Here is a 23,800-nt window from a genome sequence, read left to right as displayed (position 1 = left end):
GGCTGCGACGTCTGCCGATAAAAAAGGGTAATGTCTAATGACGGTTTAAGCCCACGGCTTGGCTTTTTCTCCCTTGTTAAAGACTGTCTCTTTTTTTCAATCCCCTGCGCAGATTCTATTATGTCAAAAACATGTGTGTTAAGTTTGATGAAGATCTGTTCAGCTATTCTGGAGTTATGGCGGAACATACATTCATACTCATGTTCCTTCCCCCCCCCCCCATGTTGGTTGCTTCCAAGTCAGTTCCGTCTTCTGTCATGTAGCCAATTACGCATCTGTTTCCTCTCTGAAAATCCGTATAACGGAAGCCCTTTTACCCTTTTACTTATTTCTACCCTACAACCCCTTGTTAGGAACCATCTCCCTTTTTGTCAACTTGCCTGCGCTGATTCTTTTACGCCAATCTCTGCTACTGGACTAGTTCGCTGTACTCTACTGCGCTCCTTAGAAGAGTTGGAGCTGCGCACCGAACTACAAGTAATCCAGAAAGCGGTGGTTCTTGGTACCTGCAACATTGTACGGAGGTTCCTGAACCACCATAACTGATCCAACCGAAGCAAACATTCAAACACCAAAAAAATTAATAACTGATGAATGAGACCTCAGAGCCTAACCCCTTTGGCAAAACGGATAGCTCGGGGTAGGTGAAAGTTTCCAGCGTTATTGCTGAGAAGTGAAAAATTCTGATAATAATAATTACTATATATAGTTTCCTTGTGTCTGACTGTAACGCTAGATCCAAGCAAGCTGTTAAAAAAATTTCTGGACTCTAACACACGTTGTGAAGGTAACAACGATTTCAGCAGTGGGTGGGTGGGCGAAATCGGCAATTTGATGGGATGCCACATAATGCGATACTGATTTCAACAAGTCCTACGGGGGAACAAAAAAAATTTGGTTTTAAAACAATAATTGAAGCAAATCATAATTGATAATCAGAAGCTACCAAAGTAGCGCATACTCTTATTTATAACTATATTTATCTACTTCTTCCGTAGTCCCTTACGATAATGGTAGCTAAACCGTTTCCCGAGTCAGGTGTGGGATGATATCTGAATCACACATAGGTGATGCAGCGTGTTTTCTTAAACAGTAAGATGTTTTATCAAGGACACATTCAAACTTTGGTTGTAAAAAAACTAGAATTCATCAAAATGTGGTTTATGTGAAACGTGTTGTTCCATGATTTAGTTGCAAAGCTGATATACAAACGCGACCAGAAATATCGCAATATAAAGTAACATAAGTATTGAAGTCTGCAAATTTAAGTTCTAACTTTAAGAATATAGTAGAAGTGGCATTAGAATCTACTGTACTGCAAAGTATTTTAAAATATTTTAATTTTTTTAAGGGACTGAAACGCAAAAAAACCGTTGAAATCTCCAATATCCAAGACTTGGTGTTGCATTGACTCGATCTCAAGCAAATAATTAGTCCAAGATTTTGTCCGGTTAGCGAAGGGTGTTTTTGTAGTTGTGGTCCAACGAGTGGTAGCGGATTAGACAGCAAGCGTCTGTCCGGTATAATGCAATTGATATTTTCTGCAATCATAGTTTTGGCGAAACCGAATCTAAATTTTGTCTTGGTTCTAAAATTGTGTACTTTTTTGAAATGATCTCCCTCGAAGCATGGCTCTCACAATTGGTAGATCTTTGCCCTTTTATCTAAGTCCCATTTGCCACGTTTGTAGATTACACGTGTTCCGAATTATAGTAGTCTATTGACCATTTAGCAAATTTTACAAGAGACGCAATTGTCTAAAAAACTCTATAAAAAATTCTATTCAATTATTTTCACCAAACCAACTGTTCTGATGGGGTGGGTATAGAGGAATTCAACATGAGAATACATAAAATTCTCAACTTTTGTTGAAATATGCGATTTATTCATACCAATGTACATAGACAACTATGATTTCATATACAGTAAAGATTTGTATAACGCGGTGGTGGTGCTGTACGCCCATCGCGATATCTCAGCTGTCCATTAACCAATAAAGTTTATTTTCAGTAGTTGACTAGGCTATACCACATGCTAACAATGTACCAAAAATCAACTTTATTGGTTAATGGACAGCAGAGATATCGCGATGGGCGTACAGCACCACCCACCGCGTTATTCAAATCTTTGCTGTAAAATTTAGCTGAAATCTCCAAAACATTCCGCAACATAGGGGTTTCTATCCATGGGATTTGTAAATATAAAAAAAACCCATAAAATGGATTCTGCTGAAATAGTATGAAGACTGGGACACGATATACCATCGTGTTCTGACGTCATTTTGGAATTAAAGATGGCGACTACCGGTTTTCTGAAAATGACCGCTGGAAATATTGCAAAATCCTCATAATATGGGTATCAGATGAAAGGGTTTAAAAGGCAGAAGTCGAATATTATGTTCAAATGAAGATTTGAAATCAAAAATAGTCGAATATCGATTATTAATAAGTCGCAAGTACATAGACCACAATAATGCGGAACAGAATGGTCATTCTATTCCAAACCAAAGATTCAACATGAAAAAGCAGGTTAGAAACCTAATTTTTTGTAATTTTACTGTTTGTAGAGAACATCTATGCAAAAAGATACGATTTATGTAAAACTCTCAATTTTGATAAAAATGGTCAATGACCACTATAATTCAGAACGGCTCAATTAATAGAAGGTTGCCAATTCTAAAGCTGTTTCATTAATAATTTTTAACACGTGCTTTTTAATTGTAAACCATATTACATTTTCAAATGTCTTGGTATCGTGGTTAGCCACGACGGGTCCACCTAGTAATAATAATAATATGTACAGCCCGGACTCGATTATCCGGGTGCTCATTTTTATTTTCAGCCCGGATAATCGAATCATTTTTGGTACAAAATTTTTTTTGGTATGTCAAGTTTTTTGACTTTTAGGTATCAGAAATGTTTTATTTATTATTGATCTATCTTCCCAAAAGTCAGAAAAATCCTTTCTTACGATTTTTTCCACTGATAATTTTTTTTGTACAATATTATTTTTTGTATGTTATGTTTTTCAATATTTATGTATTATAAATGTTTTTTTTATTATTGATCAATCTCCCTTAAAGTCATAAAATTACTTTTTTGCAATTTTTTAACTGATGGTTACGATGATGATAATGATGATGATGGTAATGATGATTTTTAAGTAAAAAAATTGATTTCATCATCGCAGGATTTATTTTTGGTTTTTTTGCCGATAAAAGGGATATAAGAAAGGAATTTTGTAGCTTTAGGAAGGTTAATCAATGCTTGTCTAGTTGGAATCACCATGTAGCATGAAATTTATAACATTTGGGTTTAAAATAAATCAGTGAAAAAAAATTTTTTTTTCGCCCGGATAATCGGAGTCTAAAAACCCGGATAATCGAATCCCCGGATAATCGAATCCCCGGTTAATCGAATCCCCGGTTAATCGAATCCCCGGATAATCGAATCCGGCCTGTAATAATAATATTAATAATAATAATAATAATTGAAATACAGGAAAAGTGATAAAACATTTAAATCGTCGTTTACCCCACTTGCTGTCACTCGCAATCAGACAACTACAGTAATGTTCCGATTTTGTCAGCACCCGATTTTGTCTACCCCCGATTTTATCAGCTTTTTATCCGGATTTTGTCAGCCAATAAATTTTGTTTAACTTTTGTGCTTGATGACATGATTTATAATACTTTTCAGCCTACTTGAAACTATTCTGATTCTCTGAGGAGAGTTTTTGAATAAAATGATGCCTTCTTACGAGTAATTCGGGGTCAAAAGTAGGGTACTTTTATAGTAAAAGTACTATAGTTCCTTAACAAGCAGAGATAGAGGTATACTATATTCAGCCATGTTGTGTATTTTTACTATTTGTATAACTTTGAAGAACAAGTAAATTTATTCAATATCTCCAAAAACAGCTAAAACAGAAAAACTGATTTAAACGATTTTTCATTTATGAGAAATAAGATTATTCTATCTTTGCTAAAGAGAAAAAAGGTTACTGTCTTCAGCAAAATTTCTTGTAATAATATGCTATAAAACTTTTGCAGAACACATCAATGTGTTATATTGAAACTGAAGAAAAATAAATTTTTTATTGCACTTTTAGGGAGATTAAACAAAATTTGAATTCTGCTGGACGATAGAATTTTTAATTTTAAGAAACTCTTACAAAGGTTTCATATACCAAAAACCAAGTTTGCCCGCTCAAAGGTAATGCGCACCCAAAAAGGTTCGGGCCCAGTGTGCTGTGCCCAATTGACCAATTGAGGGTTAAAATTTAATTTTTAGTAGAAGTCTTCGATATCTTAGGTCTTAAGTCTTGAATTATGAAATAAATTTCGAAAAAAAAATTTCCCGATTTTGTCAGTTTTCCCATTTTGTCAGCCCAAAATTCAAAATGCGGCTGACGAAATCGGAACATTACTGTATACGAAGAAAAGTAATTAATTTAACCCATAGTTACTTGCGCTGATAAATTTTGAACAACGCCTGTGAAACGTTAACTTTATCTCGTTATATCTTGGGATTCTGACAATAAAGAAGGTTGTTTTTAGTAAAGTTGATCAGCAGACCAAGATCTTTCAATCGGTGGACAAAGATTCATAAGTTTTTGTTTCCAAGTGGCATTAGTATTTAAGTGAGTTCTGTTCTCTTTTAGCATGCCTATGAACCGAAGTTGGCGCAAGTAACGAAAGTTTAAGCGTGTATACTGGTGTAGAGGATTGAAATGCTAATGAGTTGATTTTCCCGTATAAATTAACACAAATTTCAAAAAAAAAATTGCCCATATTGGATCACTCATGCAAACAAAAAAGCAAACGGATACAGTGATAAGTTTCATACAACATTATTTTTTATAACCCAATGAAAATATAATCTAAAATATCAACACACATGTTTGACTTTTAACCTCTATTTTTCACCATTTTCTAATAACCTGCTAAAATTGACATTGGTAATTGGGTAAAAATCTTCGCAGTAGGTGGACAAATTGTGATATGCATCAGCATTTATAATTACGATAAAATAATTGGCGAACGTACGCAACAGTAGCCTAACAGCTCTCAAACTTCGAGGCAGCTGATGTGTCTTCTTCGTTATTTGATTTTTCTGTTCTTGCTGTTCATCCACCCATATTCAATAGCTTTTGCAGACAGGGTGTCTGAGGCTGCTGAGGAAGAGATATAAATAATGATTCAATAAGACACGTTTGAAACATCAATAAATATACAGAGGGAGAATTTTGTAGCTTACAATAAAACCCAATATTCGGATACTAGGAAATCTGTACCCACAATTTGTAAGCCAAAAGTTGAATACTCACATCACTTACATAACCAAGTAGCTAAAATAGCCAAAATCAATTATTTTTCTATTAGGAATGTATGTAACCTGCATTTGTAATAAGGATTTTTAGATTACCCTTCCTTTGCGATCGCCAAGAAAATATATCTTTGTGCTTTGTGAAGATGTGAACATATATAATTTTTTAAATATAGTGAGATATATAGGACGAAGGTGTTATTCTATTAGTCAGGAAAATTGGAAAAGAAAAGTCCTCTTAATAACACCGCAAAATAATTGGCCAGCGGTGAAACACGTGTCGGAACAAATAACGTGTCGCTACCGGAAGAGTGCCCACTGGGCGACACAATGCTACTTCTCCCTTAGTGTTCCCAAATTATATTAGGGTGTTCTACAGACAATCGGATAATGATGAACTAATACAAAATAATCTACCCGTGCGATTGCTACGACGCATCGGCCACGAACAGTGCGTAAGTGGAGGTAAACTATCCCCTGTGGCATTTATGTTGCTTGATCTAAACGGATTGCCATAAAGCCACTCTAATCGACATTAACCGAGTTTATATATTAGGGGAAGTAGTCGGCGAAAATTCAGAAGACAAAACGCAAGCAGGCGTACTCTAATACATTTTATAATCTGCGTAAGTGAATGTGTTTGAGCCAGTCTATGTAACAATGTAAGAGTTTAAAATTGACAGTGTAATATTGTTTTTATTGGTGACTGACTATACGAACAAATTACGTATATTCAGCATAATGTAACCAATATCCCTTAACTTTAAATTAATTTACCACGTACCTAATCTTAAAGTCCGAAAAAGAGCTTAAAAGGAGAGAGCTTTGTTGCTTCATGTATCTTTGCAACATTCCATCATCCCGAATTCTATATTATTCTTAATTCGGCCTCTTAACCATTTCAAGTCTATTAGTGTTTCAGTTTAAATTATGTGGGGAAATTACCACACCTATTCTGTATTTCGAACGGATGTTTTTGCTTTTGCTGGCGGAATGAAGAATACCATCCAGTTTTGATCGAAAAATTAACCTGTTCGAAAGGGGGGCTCCGTAGCCGCAAGGTTACCGAGTCTGCTTTGACAAGCGAGTGATCATGGGTTCGAATCTTAGTAGAATCAAGCCATTCGATGTCAAGTGACTTTAGCATGGGTTTATTCTCGGCCCCTCCATTTACCCTTCCTTCGTGCTGAAGTTTATATTTACCCTCTGAAGCATCTTGACAGTGCAAATGTCCCTCATATAGTTAAGTGTACTGGTCAGAGGTACGAAGGCGAGGACTCGCCAGGGACGACTGTAATATGGGATAGTGCTGGCAGCGAGGAATAAGTGGATAAAGTAGATCAAGCTTTGAAGGAAGGGTAAACCCCAATACACGCAAGCACTCATAAAAAATTCAATAAGCATATCGCTCACTCAATAGCGATTATAGCAAAAAGAAATGCAGTGCAGGTCATACGGGTGTTTGGCGATATTATAATAGATCAACTATACTGGTCGCAGTAATGAGTCTACACTTAGAAAAAAAACCTATTCGAAATACAAAATAGGTGTGTAAAACTCGCTTGCTAACTGCTGTTCATTTTGACGTAGGACTACGTCTTTGGTTACTATACTGGGACCGGGTAGCACTTTGGGAAAACGAAAATAGAAGTGTAACGTTTGAATGAAAGATTTCAGATGGCAAGAACTACTAAACTACTGAACGGAACTAAACAATTTATATGTCGTTGGATAGATAAAAAGATCAGTAATTTTATGGACGGGCAAGTGAGCAATTTTATTAGGGGCGTAAGAGGGGGGCAAATTTGGCATGTGGGGGTTTCTAGAGGTAAGAATTTTTTCTATGGTATACTAAGACCCCTTTTCCTTCTAAGAGGGGGGGCTTCCATACAAATGAAATACTAGTTTTTTCATAACTCTAGAAACAATCAAGCAAATGGAACTAAATTTGACGTGTGCCATATTTTCTGCTATGTAACAAGCGGTAAGCTGTGAAAGTAAACTAGTAAAACCTTCTCGGAGCAAAATACAGTGAATCGACGCCGCTAGCTTACGTGCCTATTACCATTCATGTCTAACGAGAAGGACATTTGAATGGCACGTCATATTTGCGATGAACGTGCTTCGGCTTTAATGTTATTTGTAACTAATGGCCTTTTTAAAGACCACAGGCGAGTTAAAGTAAGATTGTTGAAACATGTCAAGCTACGCATAATCATATATAATAACGTAATCTGTGGGCTGGTCATTCATTACTATTTCTACCTTTATGATGCACACAAGTAATTTTTGAAAGAATTCTCTGTCTCAATGATTGCAGGCATACTTATGAACCCCCGTTCACGTATTTTCAAAGCAACCATTGCATTCAATGAAGAATTGAATCTGAAAATTTCGCACTTCTCTTTTAAACATTCACTTAAACAATGGCAATCACAGATTCTTATAAACATACATATGCAAGAAATGCAGTTTCCATTATTTTTTTATCTAATGATCTGATATAGTCCTACGTCACCCTGCCGTAGAACCCTTAGGGCTGTATACCATGTAGTTTTTTAAAGATTGTTTTATAGGAGCCTGAACCACTGCGACTATTAGTTAGATCTATTGTGGTAACTTTTTTTAAGATAGTTTTAATTATGCCCTAAAATCTGCGGAAGAGCTATTTATGCACACCCTTTCTAATACTTTTTGAAAGATCTTTGTAATTTGAATACAAATGTTAGAGTTTCTAGTAAAACTGTAACAAAATCAAATGCTCATTTTGAACAATTCTTTTTAATATAATTTTTTTTCAGCCGTTCTCAAGTTAGGCTTATGCAATTATTTTTAAAACTAATTAAAAGTTATTACGCTGAGCGTCTTAGTAGAATCCAAAATTAACGCGTATTTTTAAAAGTTTATGTCATTCCCCCTTCAAAAATGTTCGAAATGTGAAGTAGCAAAAAAGTAAAGTGTAATATTATTACATTGCATTCTGTAGTGATAAGCACATTTTACAGTATAACGCGTGCAAATCTCTAAGATACCCAATATGTAAAAATTAAAGTAATTATCCCGTTAGTCTTGATTAACTTTGTTCCACCAACTAAGTTTTCTGATTCCTGCTACAGGGAGCAGCCGACTATTGTGCTTAACCTTTACGTTCCCGACGTCAAAAATTAGGATGCTTGCAATAAGACTTTTGACTGTTAGCTTTAAATTTTGTGCCACTTTACTTCAACAAGCTTTAAAAGAATTGGATTGAGGCTCATTAAACAATATAGGGTAGAGGATCCATATTTCGCCAGGAGACATATTTCGCCAGTTGATGAATCCAAAGCCTTTTTGCATATTTTTGGTAGACTTAAAAGAAAATATTTGACGAATTAGTAAAATTGAGGACATCAATTTCCGCTTTTGAAATTTGGTACCGCTTTTGACGGAGATATTCGGAATCGTAGTGGGATTATTTTTTCCCGTTATAAATAGGTGCCAGATCAAATAAAAATAGAAACTTGACTGAGACACTGCATAAAAGTTAACAGTTCCATTATCGCACAATAGCAATGGCTATTACCATTACAGCATCATGTAGAGTATTGGACAACTGGTTATTTTAAATTTTTTCTGGAAATATGGCAAATTTAACAGATTTTTTCAAAAGCATAGATATTTGGATGTATTTTGGGCCAACATATTTATCCAAACTAAGCAACTCACTAAAGAATCTATAATAAGAAAATGGCCTAGGTGCTCAATAACTCGCGAAGTTAATCCAAAGACACTCGTTGACGATGGAAGTTTCAACAAAACTGTCATCACAGAATATCGCTGGTTAAAGGGAAAAAGAGTCGTCCTAAATTTTGTGAATTTTAGAAGCAGTTTTGCCTTTAGCAATGTATTCACTGTATTTTTCACCTAAAATGAAAAACATAAAATTCATTTTCATTAACAGAATTGTTGTGTTAATCGAAATTCATAGAATCAATGACAACTTATTTCTCCTTAATGATGACAAGTATTCGCGAGTTACTGAGTTATGTTAGCCATTCTCTTAATTGAGTGTCACTACAATTCACACAGAGTAATGTAACTCATGTACACTCAAATTTACTGTCTGGTTTTTTTCAGATTCTTAAAGATTGAGCTCAAAACAAAATGCGCAGTGATTAGCATTTAAAGCTCAGCAATATCAGCTAAACAATCAGTGAAATTCCTTGGCCTCACGAACAATACAACTTGATTTAAGGTTGAACAGACTTTGTTGGATTTTTTTTTTATTTTAAACCAACACAATTCAATGAACGCCTTTCATCTACAAATTAATCTACTTTTCTATTATTATACATTTTGAGAACAAACCCAGCGTTCAACACTCGCAGTTATACTCTTCCGGTTTTTTCTTTTCAAATCATTCATCGGTGGAGCCCGGAGTCCAGCGAAAAATAAAAAGGAAGGTGCTCCTTTGTCTGCATTATAAACATGCTGACTCTTTTTCAGTGTTGTGTGGCTGATGTCGAGTACATTCTTCTTGTCTGTTGATTAACGTTTTTGGAATCCGTCAGTGTTTATTTTCCAAGTGCATTTCGATTTCTCTGTCTCACTCCATCATAAGCTCTCACACACCTTTTCCATCAGAAGGTGCAAAATGCACCCACTCATTGTTACTTCTTTTACCAGACCGCGTCAGCTACAGCTTAACTGAATATTCTTACAATACGATGATCGGTAGATATTTCGCCTCTGCATTCCGCCTCCAGCCTATTCTCCATTACTCTAAGCGACTGGCTCAAGGCTTTGATATCAAGACCGGTCCGATATATGTCGGATGGGGCTTATACACAGCAACCTTGTTATTTGAACAAAGTCAGGTCAGTCAAGTAAAACCGACGACGGTAACCGTGGTAATCCTAAATATGCAAAATCATCCGATGGTAGGGTATGTGTAATTATAATTGAATGAATTAACAGTCATGGCCTTTCTTCAATTCATCATACTGCTTCCCGTGCAGGAAATGTTATAGTAATGCAAACAAGTCAGTTAACACATGTTTACATGGTTTGAAAAAAGTAATTTGATAAAGATTCTTTTATGTTAGCTCCTCGTTAACGGCGCTTACCAAATGAAATCATCATTTGTGCTTGGCTGCTTATAGCGCTATGAGCGAAAACCGACTTCTAAATACCATGACTTACCATAATCCGGCGGCAAATTGATCACGTTTTTTTCAAAACTAGTACTGATGCAAAAGTCAATAACTGTAATGAAAATCTCTGTTGAAAAATTTTATCTCAGAAAGATTTCGAAACGATGGTTTCTGTAAATACTTCTGTATTAGTTTGAATTTTTGACGAAGGACTACGTCTTTGTTTACTATACTGGGACTGGGTAGCACTTTGGGAAAACGAAAATAGAAGCATAACGTTTGAATGAAAGATTTCAAATGCTAATAACTACTAAAATACTGAACGAAACTGAACAATTTATACGTCGTTGGATAGATAAAATGACCAGCAATTTTATAGGGGGTAAGAGAGCAAAGTTAAGGACAGCGTAAGAGGAGGGGGGGGTCCTATACAAATGAAACACAAATTTCCTCAAAACTCGAGAACTACTCAAGCAAATGGAACCAAATTGGGCATGTGAGGATTTCAGAAGGTAGGATTTTTTTCTACGGTGTACTGAGACCTCATCCCCCTTTAAGAAGGGAAACTCCCATACAAATGAAATACAAATTTCCTCAAAACTCTAGAACTAATCAAGCGAATGGAACCAAATTTGGAATGCAGGGGTTTCAGAAGGCAAGAATTTTTTCTATGTAAATTGAGACCCCTTCCCTCTTTAGGAGAGGAGGCTCCCATACAAATAATATACAAATTTCCTCATAACTCGAATACTAATCAAGCAAATGGAACCAAATTTGGTATATGGAGGTTTTTGGAGGCCTGAATTTATTCATTTTATGATGGTTTGAGACCCCTCACCCCTGTGGTAGGAGGATAAGGACTCTCATACAAATAAAACAGAAATTCGTCATTCATTACCATTTCAACATTTATGATGCACACAAGTGATTTTTAAAAGAAATCTCTATGTCTCAAAGGTTGCAGGCGTTGTACTTATGAATTCCCATCTACGAATTTTCAAAGCCACCATTGCATTAATAAAAAATTAATTCTGAATATTTCGCTCTTCTCTTTTAAACATTGACTTAAACAATGGCACACACTGATTCTTATAAACATATATATGCCAGAAATGCAGTTTACAGTTGTCGGTTGTGCAGTTTATCGGTATTTAAAACTGCATATTTCAACTCATATTATACTGGATATGAAGCAGTAATTAATGAACTACAAAGAAAACATAGTTCTCAACATAATCAATATACAGAACGTTTAATAATTAGCACATTGAAGTGTACACATATTAAAACATGGTGGAAAAAGCGGTATCTCTGTGATGGTGTCCCGTTACGAAATGTAACTTGTTATATCTACCTAAATAACAATCTAAATCAAAAAGTAAATACTACGTTAAAAAGTACATTTAACAGACATAATTTAAAACCAGATTAATTTAATTCCAGATAAGCACCAATCCATGGTACCGCAATTCATGTTTTTTTCGAATGATCAAGGAACCGTAGCTACGCGTATGGGAGGGGGGAAGAGGTTCCCATATATAATCAAAATTGTAAATATTAGTATAAAATGCAATGTTCAGAATGTAAAAAAAATCCTAATCGATTCACCTATCGATCAAAAAATTTTGAAATAGGGCAAAAATATAGTGTAAAAGATACTATGTCCCCTAAACATATTCTAAGTTTTTGTAAAAGTATATTTTTTGTACACAATAATAATTTTTTACCATCCATATAATATAATCACAAAAAAGATAGACTATATTTTAATACATAATATATTTCTCCAAAGACACTTGTAAAATTACACATTTTCATGCTATGAAAAAAACGTGTGTGATTTTGATAGATTAGCTCACTGTGGCACAGTCACCACCGCTATTGATAACCGGTTATAGCGCCATGTAATGTTTTTTAAGATACCGCGAGACCCACCTAGTAGAAAACAACGTGCATCAACCTATCTTCTTTGGTTACGTTAATTCTCTAACAATAGTGAAGAAAACCTATTACTCAAATAGTCAAGTATCGTGCCACTAATTATCATACCAAAACAAATGACATATTCAACATGCATCGACTGTTTTCAGCCAGTCATGCTGAAGCCACTTCTTAAATCGTTGGAAAAAGCATTTATTCTTCTCATATGCTAAACGTGAGTAGCAATTCGGTGTGGTCTCGACATTTGCTTATACTTGCTAATAAATGTACATATTCATACACGTATATGTAGAATGTATACATTTTATTCTTCACCTTTGAAAGCAATAATTTACGATTCACGAAAAACGGCATCGTTTGAAATCACCACAACGTGCCGTCGAAAATATGTACCCTTTTTTAGCAAATACAAATATACTTTCTTCTAACACTACCACGGTGCTCCAAAGAGCGTTATTATCAAAAAAAATTCTCTGTAAAATCCGAGTATACCAGTCGATTTGTATTACTTGTCACCATCTTCGGTCAAAATTTAAAAAAAATCGTAGGTATTTTTGGAGAAACGGCCATTTAAAGTCAAAAAGGCGAAAATCTCGTAGAAAAGACAAAATGCATATACAATTGTGCTTATTTTATCACACAATGATTTGAAGAATTTGATAAGAAGAACATAGTAAGCCTTTTTCTGCACTACAACAAAAGTTAATTGAGATAGAGTAAGGTGGTGCAAAAGTCCGATTCAATGATTTATCAGTGCCAATTCCGCATAATTTGACAACATTGATATGGATGGGTAAATACTTTGACAGCTTAAAGTCCATCGTACACCTACATTTACTATTTACGAATCATAATTGCTGAGTTAAATGGAAATGTTCAATTAGTGCAGTTTGGATGTTTTATTTCGTTATACGAGAAAGGCAATATAAACATAGTTGAAGCAGTATGTCACATTACTCAAACATCTCTTTTGAAAATGCGGTGAGAAAAATTTACAATATATATTTCGATTTTCAATAATTTAATCAAATCCCGCCAAGCACCAAATGGGACAAAAGTGCAATTCATGGACAAGGCAAAAGCACCTAAATAATTATATGCATTTGTAAGCTCTGTATTACAGATATCAGAAATACCGAAACAATGCTTGTTAAAACACGGTTACTAAAAGTTTCCGTCTGACGGAAGCTGCAGTACGCCAACAAAAAATAACAGAGGCGAAAATTGACAATATTCCTATCTGGAACTTATCGCAGATTGAAGATATTCCGTTGCTAGCTACTACTGCACTAATTTCATAAATTCAAACTTCGAACTTTTGCCTCGCGATCAACGCACTTTTTCCGTGCTAATTTGGAATTTTAATACTATTACTCCAGATGATTTATAGCTGAATGTGAAGATGTTGAGTTGTTTCATCAATATTAAATATAGTTTACTGTTGTACTTCATTTAATGAAAAAAAGAACTTCAAAAGTCGCACTTATGCCCCACCCAAGCATGGAAAAATGCATTCATTCACATTATTTTTTGACGTAGGACTACGTCTTACTTTAATAGGGTGGCACGTTGGAGAAGCAAAAATGACCGCGACACGACAAAGTGATAGATTTTGAACGCTTATAGCTCAGCCAATTCTGAATATATTTTTATGGTTTGCATACCATTCGAATCACAAAATATCAGCCTTTTGTATAGTTTTTATTAGAAGATTGTATTTTGTATGTAACTTCTGGAATTCCCACATAAAGTTGAACAATTTTTCCAAATTCCCTGCAGTATTCGTTCAATCGTCGCCATAGTTACCATATGAAATTGTTATTAATAACATACAATTAATTTAAGTGAGAAGTGAGTGATTTTGTGCATCTGATTCTACAATTTCTCAATTGCTTCAAGCAAAATATATGCGTAAATACCGCAAGCAAGTCCGTGAGCAGGCATTATTAACTGGACCAGCAAGAGGCCAGCGTTGACGGTGGCAGAGCACTGTAAATTCTACCATTTGAGAAGAAAAGGAAATCGTAGTGATTCAATTGTATTCTGAAGTGGGAAATACATCGTTAGATGGTGCATCGCACGAAATAGCTGGTCCCTCCAACGTTGAAGTGTTGCGTGAGGTGACCGCTCCGGCGCACGTAGAGGCCAGCGTATCGCCTAACGTAACAGGTGAGTCCTATAGAAGCCGAAAAGATGTAAAAATGTAGGGTACGGGATCAGTCATCAAACATTTTCGGCTTGTTTATGGCTTTACCATTCCATGCTTTCAACTTGCCGGATAGAATATTATAAAAAATAATGTAGGTTCAAAATATTAATATGTAAAATACTTGCAACCTGTGCTTTATTATCATTATCGATGTAAAAGACACTGGGTTTTTGTCTCACTTTGAGTAAGAGTATGTAACTTACTCAAGGTGGCTTTTCCCAGTCCAATCTAATTTCATTAAGACGTAAAGTCGGATGAATTGAATTAAATAAATAATAATAAATAATAAATTGCTCAAATTTGAAAACGACTCCATTGGAAAGGTCTTGCGGGTCAAATCGAGGCCCGCTGTGTACTCTAAGCATGTCGTTCTGCAGCCCGATTGGACCTATTGAAAAGCGATCTGCAAATATTAAGCTAAGTAGTAGCATTAAGTGCAAACGTATACAATTTCCTTTAGTAGGTGTGAATGCTCTTACTGTACACAAGAGTCAAGGCGGCACATTTTCTGAAATTGCGTATGAGTATGGCAAGGGACAGGAACAGCAGTTGGTGTACGTGGGAATGTCAAGAGTTACATCGATTGAAGGATTGTACTTGACGAATAACAGAGGCATATTTAAGTTTTACCATGCCAAGGGAACTGCGTCACCGAGAATCCAGGAATTACGGACGGAACTTAGGCGCCTGGAAAACCACAAATTGGTTACTTTAGGTACTGAACTTCTAGAATTTATATCTAACGTAAGCCATTTTGCTGTACTGCTGAGCCTGAATGTACAGAGTCTAAACGCATGCACATTCAGCAGATATTTCAACCGACGCGGTTCTCAGACAGGCAGATATCCTTGCGCTCAGCGAAACATGGATGGATAGTAATGAAGTTATTTCCATATCGACATTAGTGCCAGGAGCTTTTCCTTACCAACCGGTAAGGAGATGACACCATGTACCTGATTTTAACGGCTAGTAAGTTTCTGATTAGCCAAATCAATTTTTTAATAATTCTTACTCTGTAGTGTTAATTCACCACTATCTTAACCAGAGACAATGTGATTTCTTCCCTTGAACCCTTTAAACAATCCAGTTGAAATATTCGGACAAGCGACATCAACTCGATAATGTTGCCGCTGGAAATCAGATTAAGAAAAAGAATGTCATTTATGATTATACCATACATTACTTTAATTCACAGTGTCAAACAGAAAACTTAAATTATTAGCATTATCATGATGTCTGATTTCGACCCCACGCTGCTCTAAATAACGGTTTAGCATGTGCCAGATTGCTTATAATTTACACGATGCGAAGTTCTGCAATATGTAATGTAATGCAATGCTTTTGTAATGCTAACTAGTGCTTTTTCTCTACAGCACAAAGTAGCCAATCCAATCGTTTCAGTCAATTTTAAACTTTCAAAATGGTTCTTTTCAGAACCGTCATAACTGTCAATGAAGAGTATTATGATTTCCATTAGCAATCAATTTTCTCATAAGTGTTTTTAGTAAGTTGTGTCTAGATTGGCAACTAGTGGCATGCAATTGTTCCTAACAGTTGCTGATGTTTCCAAGTAACTATGGCGACGTACCACAAATGTGCAGGTGGTGACAGAAGCAACATTGAGCAAAAACTAGCAACATATCGCATTCCCAACGTAGCCAAAATTGCCCATTCTAAACGCACCTTTACATTAACTTTGCGTAGTCCTACGTTGAATATGCGGTCGTGTCTTATACACAACCCCTCTGATTTTTTTTAAATATATTGCTTGCTTCGAAGTACACTGAAGTCGCTTTTTACGCGGTTTTCGGAATTTACGCGGATGTGCTCAAAACGTCTAAGTTTTTTTTAAGCGAAATTTTGCTTTTTTTACGCGGTTTTCGGAATTTACGCGGTTTTATTTACGCGGTTTTCGGAATTTACGCGGTTTTTTTACGCGGGTTTCGGAATTTACGCGGTTTTGATTTACGCGGGACGTATCCTGCGCGTAAAAAGCGACTTGAGTGTATTGCTTTCTATCATTCTCGCTCGCATGCAAGTTCTCAAACAGAACCCTACAGAGTGAATTCAACGATGAATCGCCGACCCACAGCAGAAAGAATGCAAATGATTCAAACAAGATCGGAACTGTTGTATCGAGGTTCATTTAGAATCACTTGAATCAAAAGATTGTGTTGGAAAGAATCATTTGCGAACCATGATTGCGAATCCAAATGATTGCGTTCAACGATCTTCTTACTGAACGAAATAGAAGAATGCTTGCTGTTGGTAAAGCGCAAACCGCGCAATGCGTAGCTATGCAAGGAATATTCAAAGCAGTTTTTCAACTAAGACACTGACTAAAACTTACATTTTAGCAGATTTTGTAATGATATTGACGAAATAATCCTGCCATTTTTGTGTTATGTTTTAAGTACCGCTCGTCATTAACAGGCTAAATAAAATTAAAAGAAGCAAATTAGTCGTGCGGGCTTTGTGTGACCAATCCAAAAATTGAATTATTTTATTTCATGTTATCATGTTATCGATGTTGGTCACGTATGGCATCGAGCAAAACAATTTTAAAGTGATTTTTGCTGGATAACAGTGATGGTTAGATGTACAGTAGAGATGGTTGGGTATGAAAATTTGAATACCCGAACCCGACCAGTACCCGATTAAGAAAAAAAATAAAAACTCGTACCCGGCCAGAACCAGCAAGTTTATTATTTTTGATACTCGAACCCGACCGAAACCCGTCGGGCACAGGTACGGGCCCGGGTACCCGACCATCTTGGGCCCGGGTACCCGACCATCTTTAGTGTTAAAAGTGGTCAATAGAGATGCCCGACCCGACCCGTACCCGGTTCCAAAAACAAAAATTAAGAACCCGAATCCGCAATTTTTTTTTCAATACCCGAACCCGGCGGGTACGGGTACGGGTGCGGGTTTCGGGCAAATTTTCCGCTACCTGATTATCTCTAATGCACAGTAGACTCTCGGTAAAGTTAATCGATTGGGGATCTTGTCGATAAACTTTTTCGAAATACAGTAGGACTTCGAATTTGGCATGGTTCGATTTTGGCATACCTCGATTTTGGCAACAAAAGTATCCGGCAATACAAAATATTCCTTTTTAAAAATATGCTAAATAGGGTAAAGAACCGGTTTTAAGCAGTCTAAGCGGGTCACTGATTGTTTTACCTTATTACAAGCGATGGTTTGACTAAGTGGGGGATATCAGCATACCAATCTTCTTGCTATCTTTAGTTCTTCAAGCTTTTACCATTGGAAGACACTATTGTTGTGCTAAACTTTTGATTTTCCGCTTTAAAAGTTGGAGCAGTGGAACTCATTTTGATCAGACCGAACATATTTTCACCCTCAAGGTGCTTTTTTAAGCAATCCTGAAATCTGAATTTTTTTACGTCCCCGTAAAAAATCCCGCGAACTTTTCCCCCTATTCAGTAAGTTCGCGTTCCTATCCGCGACCTACTAATCGGCATCTGATGCGTAATCGGCATAGCGTATCAGCATAGATGCATATTCTCTAGTGTTCTTATAGGAAACTGCGAGTTTGACGTCTCACTCGCTGTTCATAAGGATGGTGGGAGAACAAAAGAGGTAAACATAGCAGTACGCACGGTCCGACTCAGAACAGTGTTGTCAAAGCAAATAACATTGAAACACATCGTTGCTTCATTAAATCACTGAAAAAATCTTCGAAAATTATTGAAAAAGCTGTCTTTTCTGTTGTTTTTAATAAAGAAAAATTAATTATGAACATACATTTCTCTTGAAAGTATTGAACCACGTTTTCACCATTGGAGGTGTCAGTTAATTTCAAACCTATAATTCTTATTTCCAGAACCGAAACAGTGTCTTGGCGACACGATAGTTTATCAGTTTTGCTGCAGCTGCTGCTACTGGTGAACAGGTTCCGTCAATTCAGAATTTGTTTTCAGTTTTGTTATAAAATAATAAAACTTTCGGCTAGGGACAAAGCCTTAGATAATAGAAAAAAAGAGAGTGAATAATATGGTATGTGACAATTGAGTGCTTAACTTTTAGAGTGGTTGTAATCAGTGCTGAAAAATGTGATGGATTCGTTAGTAGCGAGGTGGCGATTGTCTTCAGCAGCTGAAAAATGTACGTTTTTGGACAACGATTTTTAATTCATCAAATTTCTTGTCGGAAACCCAGTAAATTGTGTTTGTGTGAATCAAATGTATGGTTAAGTGATTTGTGAAGATGATCCTATCAAAAGATTTTGAAAATATGAACAAAAAGTGCATTTTCGGCTCATTTATTTCCAACTGATTAAAATAGGTGACACTGCTTAACTCGTTCCTTACCCTATCAGGCAGTTTTCGCATACACGCTTTAAATGACGCGAAAATGATGCCCTCAATGTGTACATGAACAAAAGTTTGCTGTTATAGAATGTTTCGAACAATATTTTTATTGCCGTAGGACTACGTCTTACCGCAGGTTGCCAAAAACTTAGTTGCATCGGACGGATAGCTCGCGGCGGACTTTTCAAGCATGAAATGATTGCAATCGTTGATTAGTAATATTTACTCAATTTCTAACGCATTTATTTTCAATTTTTTCATTTCAAAAGGGGTCTCGATTTTGGCACGGTTTCGATTTTGGCAACATAGGCGACACGCATTTGTTGCCAAATTCGAAATCCAACTGTATTAACTTCTCTAAGTAATCCTAAAAGTCATTAAAACTTATCGGAGAGTTCAATTTCGGAAGCAGTTTTTGGGCCCATAAGTGGGGTTCAGTTTATGGAAATGTATTCACTGCATTCTTTTTGCCAATCTGAACACCGCGAATATATTGTCATGAACAGAATTTTGACGTAGGACTACGTCTTACGGCAAGTTTTGAGATAGGGTGTCATTCCAAAAAATCGAAAAATGCGAGCGTCACGAAAAATGAAAGGTTTTGAGCGCTAATAGCTCAGCGGTTTTCCAATCGATTTTCAATATTCTTACACCAATCGATCTGAAAATCTTCTAAGAATTGACCCAAATAAAGAAAAGTATGGATTCTTGATGTTGAACTATTGAAAAATTGAAAATAATGAACCTATGTTGTACCAGAATTCTCGCGTCGTGATTGGTTGGAAGATTCTTTACGATGATCTAAACCTATACCAATTTGATATCTGTGCTTGGGAAGTAAGCCAAAACAAGTGACTAAGCTCCCTCATTTCAACAAGATTTCTTAGCACCGCGGTTCAACCTAGACCATTTTGATGTCCTTGCTTGGGAAGTACGCCAGAGAGAGTAACAAAGCCCCCTCGTGCCAACAGATTTCTTACGAACGCGATTAAACCTAGTCCAATTTGATGTCTGTGTTAGGGAAGTGTGCCAGAAAAAATGACACAAGTTCATTGTCCCAACAGATCGCAAATTCTTTACTGCGAGACGATTAAACCTAGGCGAACTTGATATCTGTGTTAGAAAAATGTGCTACTACTGTACTGTTCGGTTATAATACGACTGTATGAATACGTATGCTTGCCGTTTCATTAGAAGTGTAGTGAAAAGATGTGCTGTTGATAAAATAGGATTGAATTGGTAAAATCCCTTTAACGTGGGAAACCATGGATAATAAAAACAATCTTTAATTTCAGTAAGGTAGCAGGAAAGCAATAGTTTGTGTTCTTGATTTTGTTAAATTGTTTTAAAATGCACAATCTTTTGAGAATTGAACGTATGCAATGTTACTACTTTGATAAATGTTACATGTATATATATTGCATATAGCATATGTGCATGCATATGTATACATGAAGAATCGAATGATTACAAGCATGAATACATGTCATTATCACTACAAAGAGACTTACGTAGTCCTGCGTCACCTATATATGCGGTCGTGTCTTGTACACAACCCCTCTGATTTTTGTTTCAAACAAAGGGCTTTTGAAATTTACAGAATCAATGACGACTTATTTCTCCTTAAATTCAACCTGATTTTGCCCTTTTTTAGCATGTTTACAAAAATCATTAAGCAAATATGTACATGTATCAAACCATAGAGACAACCTTCCGGTATAAGAGTTTAATTTTTCAAAATTTTTTACTCATTTTGGGAATTTTATTGAAATTCTTTTTCTAATTGCATTTTTCCAGCAGACCTAAGACACATGTTATTCGACCCAGAATTATTCCGATGTTCGTTAGCATGTAGTTTTTAACAATTTTTTGTCGAATTTCTAAAATTTCCTTGAAACATTTTTTTAATTTTTTTTTTTCAAAATATTGATTGTGGCCATATCGATCCGTTTAACGAATTTCTCAAATATTCCTGTATGAATTGCTGACCCCTTTTATACAAGAGCTTCGTTTAAGGTGAAATGAGCCGTCATTGATTCTGTAAATTTAAATTTCAAAAGCAGTTTTTTTGTTTGAAACAAAAATTTTGTGTTGAAAGTATATTTCTACGTTCCGATTGGCAAGAATGCAGTGAATATATTTTTAAAAATAATACTGCTGTTTTGGACCCAAAACCTGATTCCGAAATTGGGCTTTCTGACGAGAAGTTAATGGCTGCTCATTTCCCGTTAAGTCATTTTGATTACAAACCGACTGATTTCTCATTATAGATATGAAATTATCTAGGTTTTTAGTTATAGCAGAACAAAACAGAAAACTTTGTCTTTAAATCATATTTCAAGAGATGTTCAATGCGGTTTAAACCTGGACTGAGTGCTGATTAGGTTCGGGAGTACCGACAGTATTTTTTGAAAACCGGTATTTCGGTACTGGGAACTTCAATACCGGTAATACCGGTACTGGTACCGGTACCCATAAGTTTCCAACCTTTCGATTCACATGCCAACTTCGGTTAACGGACATGCTCAAACAGAACATAATCCACGCAAATACTAATGCCGCCTGGTGACAAACTAATAAAACTTTGTGGGTTAAAATCTTATTCTTAGAAAAAGCCATAAATACTTATTTGTTTGGGGCTCTATTTTTAAGTTATTTCATTTCAACTTTTGCTTTATGTAGTCACTCAGTTGACTAGAGTCACTCAGGACTCTGGTCAGGACATTTGTTGACGATTGTTGCATACAAAAAAAAACAATTTTCTTCTAGCTCAAAATAAAGTTAGCAGTACAATGTTCGAAAATAATACCTCCGATACAGATAGATTATACATAGTTTCGATAGCCTATATGAACTCGTATAAACTATATTCATGGAAAATTTGAAGAAAACGAAAATGTTCTACTAGGTCCAGATAAAGTTAGCAGCACAGTGTCCGGAAATAATACTGCCGGTGTAGATAAGATAACAGACTCCTAATAAAATTAGCGGTTGCAAAAACTCGACTTTAAGATGCACAGAATATTCATTGCACTATCCCTTTGTAACAAAATTGCCAGACACCCAAAATGTCCTCTCTGAAGCTATCATCGTAGGACAGACTGTACACAAGGTATCGTAAAGCATAGCCAAATACTTGTTCTTCAAACCTTTGTTTCGAAGTAAGTGAATTCACGTAACCGATTTTTTTTTGGAATACGGACCTAATCGAGTTCCTTTAAGCTGCCACTGCCTAGTGCTTCTGCAGTCCTTTCGAATTTTTCCTTCAGTTCTACTCGCATAACCAATGCTCGGCGGAGCCTTACCAACAATTTCGCTAATCTCGTTTTATTGTTTTATTAACATTCCGCGCAGTTTCCAAAATTTTCAAAAATTATTACTCGTCTTTGTTTTTGTGGACGAATGTTAGAAAAATTGCATTATTGGTCGGTACCGAAACAACCTGTATTCTCCCCAGTACCGTGTATTCGTGCCAGTACCGGTATTTCGGTATTGAAAAATCAGTACCGGTTTTACCGGTTCCGGTACGCCCGGTATCTCAACCCTATCCAGAACCGAATGACATATAGTCACAATCTGTAGCGATTATGAAGAGACAACTTCCAAATTTGGTGAAACAATATTGGAAAACATGAAAAATTACGATTATTTCATTTAATTTTGCGGTGCTTAAAAATGATGCCGACCGCATAGAGGAGTTAATAACGAACGCTCAAGAAACATTCAAACGATTTTTTTGTGAACGATTCTTTGCGACTCAGTGAATGCATTCAAAAGCGAATATTTTGCCAAGCGTTCGTAGTAGAATGAACACACCGCACGAAAGATCCATCGCATGAACAAAACCACCGACGAACGCTGTCGCATATTGTCCTTTGCTTTGTTAGTTCTGCTTCGTTCGCATGAGTGCGTAATTTTGTACAGAGATGGTCAGTGCGATTGAAACCTTAAGGCCCCAATACACGTACCCATATGTTGGGTTGGAAATGAACAAAATGTTGGAGGTTCATTCAGACCGAGCGCCGAGCCGAACATTTTCTTCTGCCAGTTTGGTTCGTGGCACTCACACACAAGCGAGCGTGTTGGACGAACATGAATTCACCAACATTTTCGGCCAACATGTACGTACGTGTATGGGGGCCTTTACAATGAGCAGGTTCGTCGATGATTTCAAAATCAATGCTGTTTGATATAATTTTTTGCATGCTTGGCCCCACCTTACTCTAATGGATAATCACGAAAATCGTAAGAAAGATTTACTTGTCCATGAATCGCACTTTTGCTCCGCCCGTGAGTCGCATTTTTACCCTACAAGACGTTTACTGGGTTTGATCAAATAGGACACCGCCTCTAGTTTCTGATAATAAATAACAGAAGTTGGCGCTAGTGTTTCATCATGCGCCATGCATGAGAGTATGCTTGAAACTATCAATGTTTCATTGTAACGCATATTGCACGTTTCGGAAACAGCTCAATTTTGCGGACAATAAATGTACTCAACGCAGCAACATTACTCTCTCATGCATCTCAGTTTCTTTTGTGTTTATCGCTAATCGCAATATAACGTTTGACACCTGAACCAATAAATAGTTGGTAAACATTGTTTTTATTTATTGCGTTCGTGTTGCGAAATTTAATTTCTTCGAACTGAAATGTCGCAAACATATTCAGCTCCGGGCTCTTGTACGGTATCAAATCATTTTTCCAGGGTCTCGGATGAATGGTAGTAAGATGCTATGGAGAGGTATGGGAAAAGTTGGTGTTTTATCAAAATTAGGCAGAAGTCATGAAAATTAAGTATAACAGAGTAACTGTACCACAAATAAAATATGATTAGTGATTGTAGTGAAGGTAGGT

The 23,800-nt window shown here is 36.2% G+C and overlaps 1 protein-coding gene across 1 annotated transcript in view; it reads left to right on the top strand.

Annotated features, from left to right (window-relative positions):
* The window catches only part of LOC128734502 (visual system homeobox 2-like), a 235,965-nt gene that overhangs the window by 158,485 nt on the left and 53,680 nt on the right, over positions 1-23,800 (top strand). The gene's annotated exons all lie outside the window — the stretch shown is intronic.

Source organism: Sabethes cyaneus, chromosome 2 (assembly GCF_943734655.1).
Source record: "Sabethes cyaneus chromosome 2, idSabCyanKW18_F2, whole genome shotgun sequence".
In the NCBI taxonomy this organism is placed as follows: Eukaryota; Metazoa; Arthropoda; class Insecta; order Diptera; family Culicidae; genus Sabethes; species Sabethes cyaneus.
This window is presented reverse-complemented; position numbering and strand designations above follow the sequence as displayed.